The sequence below is a fragment of the Idiotropiscis lumnitzeri genome, chromosome 7 (assembly GCF_059441095.1).
Source record: "Idiotropiscis lumnitzeri isolate Australia: NSW breed Sydney's pygmy pipehorse chromosome 7, RoL_Ilum_1.0, whole genome shotgun sequence".
NCBI classification, from domain to species: Eukaryota; Metazoa; Chordata; class Actinopteri; order Syngnathiformes; family Syngnathidae; genus Idiotropiscis; species Idiotropiscis lumnitzeri.
This window is the reverse complement of record NC_142397.1, coordinates 7,832,967-7,849,600: the sequence shown is the minus strand read 5'-3', so window position 1 is coordinate 7,849,600 and position 16,634 is coordinate 7,832,967. Positions and strand designations below refer to the sequence as shown.

General features: G+C 38.6%; 1 long non-coding RNA gene across 1 annotated transcript; it reads right to left on the bottom strand.

The window, feature by feature from the left end:
- Window positions 1-68: 68 nt before the first annotated feature.
- On the bottom strand, window positions 69-15,716 carry LOC148333364 (uncharacterized). The gene is made up of 3 exons (XR_015844307.1): window positions 15,097-15,716; window positions 4,624-4,817; window positions 69-516 (listed from the first exon to the last, which is right to left on the bottom strand). It is a non-coding gene; the product is annotated as an uncharacterized LOC148333364 (long non-coding RNA).
- Window positions 15,717-16,634: the final 918 nt, after the last annotated feature.

The window sequence follows — 16,634 nt, the reverse complement described above, 5'->3', positions numbered from 1 at the left end:
CCACTTGGTGAATTGGACCTCGTCTTGTCTTCTTTACAGCAATATTGATGTTGATATACCTTGCGGAGGGCTTCGAGTTGTGGCTCGTTTCTTTATTCCCATGGAGACAAGTGCAATATATGCTAACGGTTACACATTTTTGTTCAGGATATTAAAAAAACAAACCAAAAAAAAACAAAAACAGGTGATATTGCCCAAAACAGGTTGAAAACCAACAAAAATATTTTCAATGTGTTGATTTATCACGACTCTGTCCACTCACCAATCCTCTCATCGTGGAAGGTGGAGTGAAAAGATACTATTAAAGCATATAACTGTGACGTACTTTAAATGAATAAAATATTAAAAAAAACAAAAAAACAATTAAGGAACCCTAAATGAGCCACGCTCATATGTACACACACTAGAAATGCAAAGTGAATGCATTTCCATTTTTGTTTTTAAGTGCTTGTTGGATACTTCTCATTACAGATGTCATTTCCGGTGCATGTTTGTGATGTCATCCGTCACGATAAACTAAAGAAGAAAAAAAAAAAAGAGGCGTTGATTTAAGCATTTATAAGAATGGTCAATCAATTCATCTGCTGAGTAATTGAAGTGCTTCGTCAATTGCAGCGGATTTCGGTAAACAGCTGTGCAGATGCCGTGTCTGCTGTCTGCTGTGTTTTGGATTCGCTCATAAAGCCATCCCTTCATTTTCGACACTGCCAAGCCCCGGAATTAGTCTCCAGCAAATTACTTCTGGATGATCAAGCCTGCACACTTCTGAGAAATTAAGAATTGTTGTCCGTTATAGCAATGGAAAAAAATTTAAAATATTAAAAAAAAAAAAAAAACGGTAAAGGCTAATGCTTAATGACATTGCTGCATGTTGTCATTTAGAGCGGATGCCATAAAAAGTCGACTTTACCGATGCCATGGTGGTGACAATCATACTAAATCTAAAAATAAAACATGCGATGATCTACAGAGTAATTGAATTAATTTGAGTTGATTAGAGCAGAGCCCAGTAAACGTCAGCCTTTCCGACTCGCAAATTGCAACACGTGGTGTTCTCAGGAAAGTTACCGTATTGAAAAAAAAAAAAAAACTAGATTAATTGAAGCGGGGGAGTTGTTGGAATTATGCCAAATGTTTTTTTTTTTTTTGTTCTTTGAGAACTGCAATTGAATGTACAGATGATGTTAAAATAACACTTCTGCTTATAACAAAGTAGGTGAGACTAGAGAGGCTTCAAAAGCTTCACGAGGACTTTGTGTGTGCGTGCATGTTGGTGGCGAGCTGTGGCGAACGTGGATGTAAATTCATCCCTGGAAAGAAAAAAAAAATGTAAATGAGCAATTTGCTGTTCTATGTGGCGTCACATAGCCAGTGCGCCTCGGTACCCTACAGAAATCTATCACTGTCTCACCGTGGCCCTGAAACACAATTTCCGCAGACTCCCATGAGATTTGGAGAGGCACCATCCACCCCATCAACATTAAGGGCATGTGTGATGATGATAAAGTTCGGATCGGAGAAACATACAAAAAAAAAAGGCTAGAGGAGAAAAAGAGGAAGTTCCACGCTGGCGACGAAAGAGATATCGAGGTTGCTGAGCAGTTGGTCATATTATGTGACCTAAAATGTTATGCTTGGCGAAGCAATTCATCAATTGCAGGCAAGCGTTGCGGCTGACAGTCAAGAAATGCAGAGTGGGCCTTTTTTTTTTTGTGGGTGTTCAAATGTTGTCTTTTACTCAAAGAAAAATGAACATTGACGTCACGATGGATGAATGCGTGTTGACAGGATTGCAATGGAGTCCGGGAACGCGAATGGAATCAGAAAATGAATATTTGATTAATCAACAATTTGTCATCACAATGGGAAATGCTGAAAAGGCGGATTTCGAAGCAATCGGTTTTTTTTTTGGGAGAGTTTTGACAGTGTGAGGCGAGTTGTGCCTTCAATGTAGCGTAGTAAAACTTGCTGGAACCAGCATGGAGGTCATCTGAAAGAGATGGAGGCTGTAATTCGGAGCAAGACACGACACTGCGTCATTTTTCGCCGTAGAGACAGTAAATAATGTGAAAACACTCCCGAGAAATCAATACATTCAAGTTAGAGCAAGACCAGAGAAAAAGGGTACCCCAGGCTAGTGATGGGAAAATGAAGCTTCAAATGTGCTTCATGAAACACTTGTTGTATTTTGGAGTCCTCTAGATGGCACTGTTGAAAATGGCAAGTCATTGATCAGAGAGTGCCATCTACAGGAGTCCAAAAATACTACAACTGGTTCATAAAGCAGATTTGAAGCTTCATTTAGACATCACTACCACAGCGGTCTTATTCTGGTTTAAAAAAAAAAAAACTGAATAAGAGCGTATTTCTTTTTACGCATGTTTAAGTAGACTTTTAAAACCTGAATACTGCTAATATTCGAGCTAAAGGAGTATTGGCTGACAAATTTTATCCTCATTTCCTTTAGCCCGTCTTGCGTTTTACACTGTATGTTAACATTAATCTAGTGGACTTTGATCATTAAATATACAATGTTTGATTCTCTTTTGATTTGTGTCCTGTTTATAGGAAGCTTCATCTCAGAGTAACAAACAGCTTGAAGTAAGTAAGTGCTAAGGAATACTTTTAAAACTCTTTTTAGAAACACACACACACACACACACACACACAAAAAAAAACAACCTCGTTCTGCTAATATTTTTTCTGGAAATTTGGTAGTTTGACTTAAGATTGAGGACTTTTGTGTGTTGTGTATACGTGTCGTTTCTATCCTCAAGCTCTTCCAAAATCTCAGCGACAATCAGTTTCTTCTCTCTTCGCCCAGTATAATGTGACATTGCGTCGAAAGAGAACGCCATTAACAAATTACGATTCCCCACACAAGTGATTATCCGCAGTTTTCGATGTTCTCCAAGTATTTTTGGAGAAGCCAAGAATGAGTCACAGGTAAGTGTCGGACTACTTTCTGTGCCTCGCTGTGATTGGCCAGTGCATATTTTTGCGTAGCGGAAGGTGAATTCCCGGATTCCAACAAAATCAGTAAAGAAGGCGTCGGATCATTTCCGCTTCATTCCTTCAGGCACCAAACGCCTGATGCGATGTGCTTGGCCACTCAGTTTAATGGACTTACAGCATTTTTAAGGACATTTGTGTTCTGTTTGCCCCCTTTGGCTAACATAAGCGCAGGGAAGTGGTTATGGTAGACCTTTGCGAAGGAAAACGAAAAAAACATTTAATGCTGTAGGTGAGTCTACCGTGTTCGTCTGACGTGTTCATCGTCGCCCGCTTCGTGTATTTCATTGCAGCCAAAACAACTTAACATGATCCATGTCTGCCATATGGAATTTCTCCAATAAAATCCCAGGAAATAATTTCTCACATTAATGCACTGGACCCGCTTCAGTCACGTCTGAACACATTTTCTTTCACCGCACTCCTTCTGTTGGCATAATATCCACATAATCAATTTAATTAGCGCCACATGAATTAGTGCCTGTCTGCGTACAATTCCAAGAGGATTTCAAAGCATTACAAAGGAAAGACTCAGAAATGGTGACATCAAAATTTAGAATCGAGGTCCGTTGGAGGGCAATCAGTCATGCATATGTTTACAAATATTACTCGAGAGGTGGCTTTAAAAAATATATTTTGATAACTATATAAAATATTGTGGGGAAAAAAATAAATGAAATATATATATATATATATATATATATATTAGAGCTGTAAAATAATATATTTTTTCAAACGAATTAATCGCAAAAAATGCGTAATTAATTGCGATTAATCACATTTTTCATGTACTACTTTTTGTTGTTTGAATAATATCGTGGAATTAATTTAAAATCACCAAATATGAAGTGTATTTTAAATCAAAGACTGTTTTAATTGCTTATTTTTTTTTCTGAGAAGCAATTCTCCAAACTTCCACAGTACATTTAGTTCTCCCGACAAGCACCACACTCCAACAGTGTTGATTTGCAAGGCCCAGTGGTAACATGAGCACGGTGTTTTGTTCTGAATTTGGCTTTGCAACGTATACAAATTATTTTTCAAGTAAATAAAACTGAGTTAAACAAGCTAAAATAGTTGACGGTTTAATTTTGACAACCCTAACACATATATATAATTGCAGCACTAGTTTGTGCTGTCTTGATATTTGCATTCCATGTCAATAATGAACTCCTCATAAAATTGAAATAATTTTTCCGTGGGAAAAAAAATGCGGCTGAAAAATAACAAGGGAGTCGCATCTGAATTCATGAATAATTGCAGAGTGCGTGCTCAGCTCCGCTTTTGCGACACATGCACTGCGGCAGGCATGTGCACACAAACACGGCGCAGTGATTTGCTTCCTTTGTAATTCAATCAGGCCTGATTGGTTTCCAAGTCAAGAATTTGGTTATTATCTCATCATCGTTGCGGCAGGAACACACATATTAATTTTATGATTCTATCAGATGCAATCTCGTCATCGTTGGCCACCCACACTCCGGCATCTGATGTGATTTTAATCCACACACTTCGACATGAGCCACTCACAGAACGTTTTTGTCACTCTTCCGGCCTCGTTTCTCACCAAGACATCCTAAAATTGAGACACGACCATGCGGCGGTACTCGCCTGTGATTTATGAGTACGCGCTGGCTATCATCGATTTATGCTTCGAGGAATTTCCGAGGTCGTGACGAAAAAAACCTTGGCGGTTGGAGACGCATGATGGGAGATCCTGTTGCGGCTGTCTCAGTTGAGTCTTTCCCCTCCAAGTGTTTTTTCTTGTCACCTTTGAGCGCTCCACTGCTTGGTGACGAATGGCTCTAAAAATAGTCGCATGGGTCATGGGAGGAAAGCAGAAGTGGTATACAGCGTTATGTCATTAGAACACAAAACAAAATGTATCTGTATTCTCTTATAATTACACTTTAGCTTTCTGTCACATTCAAGCTAGCAAGCCGTTTAAGCTAGTGACGGATAAATGAAGCTTCAAATCTGCTTCATGAACCAGTTGTAGTATTTTTGGACTCCTGTAGATGGCGATCTCTGATCAACATTCGGCTGAAAGCACACTGACTCGCCATTTTTTAAACCAACAGTGCCATCTAGAGGACTCAAAAATACAACAATTGTTTCATTTAGCAAATTTGAAGCTTCATTTTCCCATCACTAGTTTAAGCATTTACAGCATTAGCAGCAAAACAAGTAAATACTTTTGTTGTCATTTCTGGCATTTGGGCCACAGAAGCTCATGTAAGCTTTTAAATAATGTTAACGAGAAAAAGGACAAAGTTGCCAGTCGGGAGGAAATGATGCAAGGAAACGTCCGAGTCATATGACTGCTCTACGAGAAGCTAGCAGCGAGCTAACTTACTGCTATGCTAACTTTTGTATCACAGTTTTCGTATTCAAACACTATATTGCCCAAACTCAACATGAGTATTTCACGCCACAAAAATGGCAACCACGAGAAAATAAAATCCAATAATAATAATAATAATAATCGTTTAGTTTTACAGATTCATGCTTTCTCCCACCCGTGGCGACAAGTAAAAAAAAAAAAAAAGTGAACACGGTCTTCTACTTCTACAAAATGCAAACGTGATTCTCCATGCTTTGTGAGACCGCTTCTAATGTGCACATTATTATGTTAATCAGCAGAAGCATTGCTTGTTATGTATGTTTGAGAATGCAAAAAAAAAAAAAGCATATTTGGCTCTGTGGTATTTCATTTCATCCTGGACTGAAACGAATCTTGTGATGCGAACATCACAGACATCGCCAGCGTGTTCAATGAGTTGCAACTATCGCAAGGAATGGGCTGCGCAGTGTGTGTGTGTGAGTGTGTGTGTGTGGGGGTGCGCGCGTGTGTGGGGGGGTGGGTGTGATTTCCACAAATCCCCTTGGAGGTAACACTGAGCAATAACGGCTGTCCTACTTAACTGAATCATGATGACTTTCTTGAATTATTAAATTCCTCTTGACCCTTCACTAAGACCTGGAAGTGTGATTACAGCTGGATGTTCATTTATTCTCTTGGATGGAACCCCGAGGCTCAAAAGTGAAAATTTGGAAATGTTTTGAAAGGGTTTCATCCGTATACGGTATGAATGTCCAATATATATATATATATATATATATATATATATATATATATATATATATATATATATACACACACACACACACACAGATAGCTAGATAGATCGATAGTAAGCCGTCTTTGCCATCTAGTGGTGAATGGTGAGATTACAACTTAAAACCGCAGTTGATGTTTATTCGCTTTTCGGCACCTGCAAATTTACATGTGCGCAAATTTTTTAAATTTAAATAAAAAAAAAATATTATTTTTTTGGGTGGAGGGATGAATTTGAAGACATTTTGTATTTGTAAAAAAAAAAAAAAAAAAACAATTAAAAAAAGTTTCAAAGTAAATTTAAAAAAAAATAATATGACATATTTATTTGCATTTTTTCTTCTTTTGAAAATGAATCAAGGGGACACTTATAGTAAGGTTGCGAGCTTGGTATTTTCTAACAAGAAAAAGTTCAGCCTTGCAGTGCCACATGAAGTTGACCACACACTACAGCAATAAGCGCTGTTTGTGGAAAATAAAATCAATTTCCATGTTAAAAATCCTTACGTGTTTCGTTGCCCGCTTTACCATCTTACTGAAAAACATAACCCGCCCTCACTTCTTTGGAGGTCCTCAAAGACGAGCCCCCAAGTCACTTGTAGTCATTTAGTCCACCCCGGGCAGAATATCAATCTAAACCTAAACACGAGCCAGCCAATCGGAGGCGAGCACGAGTTGCCGTTAATTGTGCTGGGAAGTCAGCGTGAGCGATTGTGAGTGCTCTCCCGGCGCAGGTCGTTGTAATCACATTCTTAGATGACTTCGCTGTTCAGTGGCTCCACTTGAGCTCCGTTTAACATCCGTTCCCTTTCTGCCTTTAAACACCACTCGCTCCCACGCGGCATACTTTACCGTCTCATGAAAAATATATCAATAACAAAAACGTCTCGGCAGAGTTCAAGCTATTATACCTACGCCGTGACTTGCATGATAAATTTTGGAATTTTTTATTTCCTTTTTTGTTGTTGTTGTTGTGTATACATGAGACTTGTTTTGAACAGGAAGAGTGTGCAGACGTCCACCATCATTCATTCAGGTCATTTCCTTCTCACGGTGTTGAATCAATCGCAACTGGACGCTTGTGGTTGTCTTAGATGACATTTGACTTGTCATCCGTGCAGGCCTCGTCATCGCTTGGTGAGGGCTGCACCAGCCTCAGTTTGGTGTGGAAAAATGTATGCTCAATATTTAAGGCACGTCCCAACCATGAGTGGCATTATTCTGCTCAATTATTAATACTCCATTCAAATCATTCTTTTTCAACATTCAAAATTATGACAAGCGGTTATTTATGTTTTTTTTGGTGGGGGGGGGGCAAATATCCACCTCATCTGTTTAGACAGGGTCGTTCCCAGAGATGGTCAATTTCCCTGTATTTAAATCAACAGTGCCATCTAGAGGACTCAACAATACAACAACTGTTTCATCAAGCAAATTTGAAGCTTCATTTTCCCATCACTAGAAAACAGCTGTGTCATGAACTAAAGATTTGATTTGGCTGGACTCCAAAAAATGCCACAATCGTGAGTCATTGCAGTGCAACGGTGAATTTAATGTGCGCAATACAAAAGTAATAACACGGTGATGCCTGGCCCAGGGCCACCTTCTTGTTGACAAGAACCATAAACAGAAACTGTTAAAAATAAGGAAGCTGTAACTCAGGATAATTCACAACACTTGCAGACAATTTGGTCCAGGATTTAGCCGACTGCCCAACATGGCAAACTCACTCGCAATGAAGCAATGTCTTGTCGTCCGTGTGGTTAGGATTTGGGATTTTTTTTTTATTTAGTTTTATTGACTAACATGTATTCTTTTGATTTCATTTTAATTTTATTGACTTACATTTTAGAGTTATATATATATCATTTTTTATTTTTATTTTTTTTCATTGACCAGGACAGTGAAATGCATGATGTACAATGCAAATTATGTTTACGATGTGTTTAAAAAAAAAAAAAAAAAATTGGGGGGGGAAGTTTTCTGAATATTTTGTGCAGACAACAGTTAAGTTATTTTTTTTTGATAGCGTCCAAACACAACATGCATAAGAGCAACACAAGCTCACGTCTGGATGGACAATTTGTCGAACTAAAAATAGCATTTGCAATAACATTGATCGATTGTTGGTGTTGCACGTTTCAATCTGAGCAACATTTGCCAGGAAAATCACACTGTGATTCGAATCCTATTTGTGTCTGGACGAGCGTGAGTGTGTGCGTGGCTTGGCGCCCACTCGCCTGATTGATTGCTGATCAGCCCGCACACCTGCCATCCATCGTCTCATCAACTGTGAAGAATATTAAACGTGTTTTTCATGCCACCGTCACCACATCACCAATTCAGCCAGTGTGTGGGTCAGCTTTGTCATCTCAGATTGGCCCCACTGTTGATTTGATCCCAGACCACCTGTCGAAACATAATCATCGCATGCTTGTTCACGATGCTGCTCGCTTTCCCTCCTGAACTCCGACTCTGTACTCCCAAATTTTCGCCCGGCCTAATTTCTCCATCGGAAGCCCCACGTCTTGAATGACCTGCGCTACCAAGGCAAAGCAACCTCTCCTCATGCAGCCCCGTCGTACTTTTCGTGCCCCTGCATCTGAGTATGGTGATCGCGATAGAAGTCGCTCTCACTGCACACAAGGAGGCGATTTTTAAATTTTTTTTATGGAAATGCTTTATAGTGACATGTCTTTAGGTGGAGCAATTTCATAATTCTTTGTTAATTTATATATATATGTATATATATATATTTTTTTCTTCTTCCAATATTGCTCTTGGAAAGGAAAGGTATAAAGCATGGTAATCGTGTGGAATCCAATAACATGAGAATCGAGCATTCATCATATGTGCATAAAAATGCCAATGCCGCATACCAAGGTGACTTTCCATTTGATGTGATGGGCTGGCGAGTCATTCCAGGCTATTTCCAGTGGTATCTAATGTTGTTGATGTGGGGGGGGGGCAGGTGTCCAGTCGCTCACTTTTAAGAGACAGACCTCCCACTTAAATGGGCTAATTTCAACAAGATAGGGAAATAGTGTGTAAAGTGTGCTATATTTCTCATTTATTTCATAGACATGTCATCAAAACAACTGGGAAGTTAAAATGTGAAAAAAATAAATAAATAAATCAATAAAACGGTCTCCTTTGAGAGATGTGGAGGAAATGAATTCATCGTCAATTTGGAGCTGGCAATCGGATTTGGACTGCCGTGTATCTGTGCCGTAGCAACGCACCATTTTTATCAACCTTATGTAGAGCAGCCAAGTTGCGTCATGAGAAAACAAAATGGCGACGAAAATCATCGAGTTGTAATAATTGATGTCTTCCTTCCATTCCTCAGCATGCGGGGGATTGACCTGCCACCTGCTTAAGCGCATCCCGCACATCCCAGAGGACCAGCGCGCTTCAAAAATAGACAGACAACATCCTTCTCAAAGCTTCATCCTTGAAATGGCCAAGATTTCAGGACAAATTAATGATTCTTCACAAGTTCAACAAGAAGAAAACTAAATTATAGACATCTTTTTATTTTTTTTATGCAGCTCTTATATCGGATCTCCTCAGGACTGCGCAAATACACTGAAAGTACAATCATGAAACTGCGGAAACGAAGGTAGCGAAATCCATTTAAACTGTCGGAATACAAGAACGGAAAAACAGGCAATGGGTTCACGTGGTGTGAGGAGTGATTTGTACTATTCGGAGATAGGCCTGAAATCATGTACTGCTGGAAATGAAAACGACGTTGGAGACTTATGAATCACCGTCAAGAAAAATGAAAGTCAAAGCTCAGTAATTCGAAGGGCTGCCAAGGCCCTTTGGACCATAGCTCAGCGAAATAGCCTTACTTTGAGAGGATGGTCCAAGGAGAACGTCACTATTCTTGTTAGCTGAACAACACCATTTGTATCGCAGCCTCTATGTTATCCTAGAGGGGCTCCTATTTGGAGAAGAGGCGGCGATTCATGAGGTTTATGGCCTCAGCTATAGCAGTATTCCAAACTTGAGTGAGATAAGCGCTTAGCTCTGTCAAAACGCCGGCAAACCAATTACGAGCAAGAAAGTCCTGAGCACCTCCATCAGCAAATTGACAGCCGCTTTTATCTCCGTTATCCTAGTGGAGGACTCCTGAAAACCCGAAACGACATAACACACGCATTCGGGTCAGTCAAGTCATGTTTTCAAAATGGTCTGTTTTTTTTTTTTTTTAAAAGGCATCTCAGAAAAGTTGAAGGACCCAAGTGCATGGAGGCAAGGAGTGCTCAGCTGCAACAAGAATTTCTGTTAAAATAATTTAAAAAAAGGATGTTGAAAAAACAACAAAAAAAAACAATATATACATATATATATATTTATAAATGTGATTAATCATGGAATTTTTTGTGATTAATTAGTTTAAAAAAAATTTATCACTTGATAGCACTAATATATATATATATATATATATATATTTTTTTTTAATTATATCAGTTATTATGTTTTGTAAACAACTCGTAGCTACGCCCTGCTGTGGCATCTTGACTTAAACACACTGCGCAGTGTGCTTGCGCCTGCATGACCACTTCTGTGCAACACAACACTGAGAGCATTTATTTGTAAGTGACAGCACTGATGGTGGTTTTGCACAAGTGTGTGATATCGTCTTATAAGGAAAAACAAATGTGCAGGTTGGATGGATCTAACGCAGAGGGCAAGGAGGGGAGTGGAGAGGAAATGAAAGAGATGCATATCTGAGTGGGCTTTAATTCACTGTGGGTTCAGTCCCGCTGGCAATCTCCAGCGAGGACGTGTTTGGATGTTTTGATACTGTGATCTCGAAGGCACTCTCCACACACTGGTAATCCCTATTCCCTTGTTTCTGATAAATTATCAACAAAAACACTGAAAAGTGACAATGGCAATTCATTACAGCTCTCATGCATGATAAACAAACACTCCCTGAATACCATTTATTCAAATGTATTCAAGCACTAGATACACAAACTGCAATCATTGCCCTGGGTTACGTTGAAACATGAAGTGGAGTGGTAAAATTAATGTCTTTTTTTCAAGGAGCATATTCATATTCTTTTGTGACATTTTTTATTCCAGCAAGGATACGACACTCAAGTGTTTGATTTGGGAGAACATGGTGTGAATATTGCAAACGTAAACGGATCCTTAATTGGTAGTTTGCTCGGGTGCCGCCCAAAAAACTTAGAAATGCAACATTATGAAAGCCTGATGATGATGAGGATGATGTCATTTTCAATAGGGAAGTGCAGAAAAATGTATTTTCAGGTATTTATTAACGAGAATTGTACACGCACACACACACAAACACACGCCTGTATATGCAGTATGTTTAAGCATATAGTTAATAAATGCGTGTCAAAATTTGCATTGACCACATATTTGATCAAAAAGACTGCCAAAATTTTTCTTATTTGGAATTTTTTAACCAGGCCAATAGTCAAATTGTTTTGTCATTGTCATGTAAATTACAAACAAGCTGTATTTTGAATTTCATTCGTGGAAATATTCTCACAATAAATAAACATTAGGTAACACTCTTGCAAAAAAAAAAAAAAAAAGGAAATATTAGCTCAAATTATGCTTGACTTCATTTTAAAAAAAATCAAGCAGGCTTTTTCTTGTGTTAGTGTCATGATCCAAGTTTGTACGTAAACAGTGAAACTTTACGCCGTAGAACAAACGAGTATGATATGAGGTCACACCGGGATGCTTCTGAGAAAGTCCGCGTTGCATTCAAATATTTGAACGGGCGTTGGGGGTTGTGTTCTGCGCCTGTGCGATAGCTCCGGCATTCACCATTAATCATTGCAGAAGAACATGACAAGAGCAAGAAAAATCAGCATGAAGGGATAATAAGAATATACTGGAAACCAAAAATCCTTTCAGAGGCTACACTTCAATAGCGCCAACAATCAATTCAGTACAAAGCACTTCTTTTTTTTCTTTTTTTTTTTTAACTCCCTGTTTGTGTATCGTCTCGGAGTCCAGTGTGTGAATTTAACCGCTAAAACATTTCACGGCAGCCTGTGAGGATCTGTCAAGACGACAACAGTCAGCATGAGCCTTTGAAACTTGGGGAGGGCAACTTTGTGTGTCACGAGAGGTCACCAAATGATGACATTAACTACCTCACGAGAGATATTGGACCAGAAATGCCCGAGATAGATATATATATATATATATATATATATATGATTTCAGGTTTCATAAAAGCAAAAACACCATGATATTGACACCTTGATATGTTTCTTGTCACAAAAGCTCATTTCTTTTGAGGTAACAAACCCATGTTTGACTACGGATTACTAAATAATACAAAAAGGTAGAATAAAAAAATATGGAGAAAAAAGAAAAAGATCAGTCAAAAGACTTGAACGTTGTTTTGATAGAGAGAGTTAAACACAGTTTTTTTTTGTTTTTTTTTTAAAGTTATCACATCTTCTCCCGTCTCATCGTTTGGCCTTTCTACTTTCCAAAAAATGCTCTCCAAAGAGCTTTGATTTTTTTTTTTTTTGCCAGCTTATCGACTAACTTTTTTTCTTTTAAAGATGATCACGTGACAGAGACGAGCAGTTCAACAGAGGTGCAATTCATTTTCCACTTTGATGACCAATAAAACGACAACCAGAACTGCTGAGCATAAATAAATAAATAAATAAACAAACAAACAAACAAGCAAGCAAACAAATAAATAAATGAATAAATAAATAGAAAGAAAGAAATGAATTAATGGATAAATAGATGATAAATAAATAAATAAATAGAACATGCTTTTAATCAATGTTCCAAAGTCCATCAAATCAGAGGTTGGCCAGAGTTGATGAGCCATAGCGCCAAACCAACCTCTATTATAGTCTTCATTCTGCTATCTATTTAAATTCTACAACACAATCAAAGCAATTAGGCGCTTCTTTATTTAATCATAAAACAAACCTACTCGTCAGCTGCGTATTTGTAAAACTGCTTATTAAACACAGACCATGAAGGAAGTTATTGCGTCAAATAGCGAGACCTTGTGCCGCAAATATTTTAACGACCAAACATTGTTGGCCGGGTGTCGGTGCAAGCGTGCAGCAATCTGGAGGAGGAATCTTCTTCCTGCCTGCCGCCTCCTTGTAAAATAAAATTAGCTGAGGTTCCTTAACTCAATTAGCGGCTAATCGAGGGGACCCGACATGTCAGCCTATGTGTTCAAAGGTTGCAGCGGTGCCGTTGATTGAGCTGATTAAAGGTTGTTTCAAAACGGAGTTTATTTGCAAAGTGCCTGAAATTACGACGTCTACAAAAAAGCGTTTGACAGGAGGAAGGAGAAAAATGTTGTTAAACGTGTCCGACGCCGCCCGCGAGGATTCCATAAACGTGTGTCAAGCTCACACGCTCAACCGTGCGCAACAATCACAAGGTAGTTGACATGTGACTTTTAAGATTCGGAAGGTGTCTTCTTTGTCAAACTGTCGCCGACGGGAAGCTTATTTGTTAAATCATGCAATGAAATTTCAAGAACATCGCGGACGCGTAGCAAAAGTCTTCCGGATAAACTCAAGGCCAGCGCAAGGTCAACTGATTCTTCGCTTTGATAACACCATAAATCAGCGCGTCGCTCATCTAAATCGGAGGCAGATTTCGCAAGTGCTCCCTGATAGCTGTCCAGAAGGATTAGAAAGGAAGGGGGGAGATTTATTTATTGAATGTAAGGATCACTGCGAGGAGAAGAACACAGTCAACGCATTAAAGTTGAAACACGTACGTTGGGCTTAGTAAGAATAAATCTGTGGTTTGAAGTTTGTTTACTGACATTTTTTGGCCATTAGTGGCAAAATTATTACAGAAAATGGATTGAAATCTGAGGTACGTGTCAGTTTGGTCCATCGCTTTCGTCAATATACTGTCAAATTGAAAGTGTTAACTCAAGATTAATTGACCATTTTTTGATGCAATTAAATATTTTAAGTCAGTTTTATTTAACTCAAAAATATTTAGCATATCTTGCAAAGCCAAATTCCAACACTGTACCATATCAGGTGCACATCTTTAGTGCGTCGTCTCAGAACGAAGCAACTTTCTCCAGTTATCACTGGGCCTTGCAAAGCAACACTGCTGAGGTGTTGGTGCTTGGAGGCAGTTTCGAGAAAATAATGTAATGATGTCTCTGTTTAGATCGTATTCAAGAACCAAAAAAAGCTATTAGAACAGTCTTTGATTTAAATCTACTTCATATTTGGTGATTTCACATTACAAGAAATTATTCAAGTAAATAAAAAAAATGTGATTAATTAGTTTAAAAATTGGGTTTGACAGCACTAATGTTTTACAAAAAAAATTATTAGACATATTTTTGCTCTTTTAAATGTTTGCTCTTTGAAAAGAATTCAGAGCAAAAGCTCACGATATTAAATCAAGCTACGCCTACCAACGCAGCAATGTTCAATGTTGCATTTCATAACACTTCAAAACTTCAACGACCCCCTGCTGAAAGAGATTAAGCCAACATTCAAAGAACAACAACAACATTCCTAAAAAGAGGAGATTTGAGCGGTTAGTTTTAATTTCATTGTCACGGAATTTGATTCTGTATACACAAAAGAGAGGCTTTGTTTCCCCTTACCCGGAGGGAATAAACATTATGTACGCAATTATAATTTCTAACATCGCGGCCTGTGATGAAAACAAGTTTAGTGAATGCGCTTGATTGTCAGGGAATGAGGCAAAATATAGCAAAAAAGCAATTTATTATTGATGGCCATTATAAATGTATTGAAAAAAAATATTTTCACAGATTTTTTTTAAACCAAATAAATACTTGAATAAGCAGTGGCGTGTCGTGCATTTCACACCTGGGCCGTCAGTTAAGTCTTACTTCGTCCCACTTGAATAAAATTTCCTTATAATACCATCATTTATGACACCACGGCTGGACAAATAATATACAAAAACACACTTACATAGTATTGAGAGAGTGTAGGACCACCTATCTTCTGTTGAAAAGTCCGTCTTGATAAAGGCCTCGCAAGTGTATCTTCTATTAATCCACACGTTTCCCTCCTTCGGCTATTGAGGTTAAAAAAAAAAAAGAAAAAAAAAAGCAAGAATATATTATAGATTTTCGAACGGTCGCCAGTTACGACTTCCGGGTGCGATGATTCCGCTTGGCACCGCCTCCTCACGAGTGCGTATCCAATCACAAGACGCGTTCATCACCTTCCGCGTCAGGTCAGCGAGAAGGCTCTTTGTAACCAACTCGAGGTCTGTTTGGCTATCGCAACTGTCTATCAAATCTGAAAGTCCATCGATGACAACAGAAGTGATTCCCGCACAATCGCATCTGAATGCCCCGGAAAGGATCGTGCGCGCGACTGGTATTGTGAAACCTGCCTGGCAACACGAGATAGCGGAATTCTGATTGGATAAAAACTCTCACCAAAAAATACAACGCTAGGATATAATATGACATCAATGTGAAGAATATGATAATTTTTTTATCATGTTAGGCCAGCAGAGAAGGTCTTGACGGACCGCCACTGTGAATAAGCAATGATGTACAACCAATATGCGTTTTCCACAAAATAAATAAATAAATAAATTTAAGAATAGAGCGAATTAGTGTTCAGCTTATTCATTTATTTTTTTTCAAGAGGTTATTTTTTTTCCTGCAACCCAAAATCATAAAGCTGTTGTGGAAAACACGCTCGAGCACCAAAATAACCGTGTAATGGAATTTGGCATTTACTGTAAACACAACACAACAGTCATTCATTTGGAAGTGAAAGGCGGAAAGTCTTCTCTATTCATTTAGCCATTTGATGCTGCTCGCTCGCAAGCCTTCGTCGCTAAGTCGGAATCTCTACTGGCTGCTTAAGTATTGGGGAAAAAAACGGAACATGTGGGTCAACACAGCGCCACACTTCATGCATTTCATTTCAATTTAATAAGGTGTCACTGTGGTAAACGAGCAGCACGCATGCAGAGATGCGCTTTTCTCTGTCTGCAGGGACGGACCTAATCATCGGAGTTATCTTGCAGCACTTCTTTTTTTACCTTGTCACATTCCATCTGTGCACTTTTAATTAGAAAAGTTCTGTAAAAAGATTCAAAGTGGTGCAAATAACGGCAACCCTGGATTGAACTTCTTGTTTTTACTCAATAGATTTTTGGGGGGGGCGTCAAATATTTAGTTAAATAGATCTGATGAAGCAATTATAGCGTCTGTCTCTCGCTGTCAGTTCACACATCTCATTGTTCATTAAAAACAGATAAGATGATATCGACTTTCCAAATTTGGTGGGTAGTTGTTTAATCAACCGCAGTGGGTCCACGGGAGCTAGGTACGGCAGTTTTTGTGATGAGCTTTATAGTTTTTAAAAAAATGTTTTTACCTCAAAAGCATATGAAGCAATTTAGTTAAAGTGAATATAGTCGCTCTTCTCAGAGGAAAAAGAATATATCCCTGATAGTTTTGATATACTATGTGTCTTCATGACGC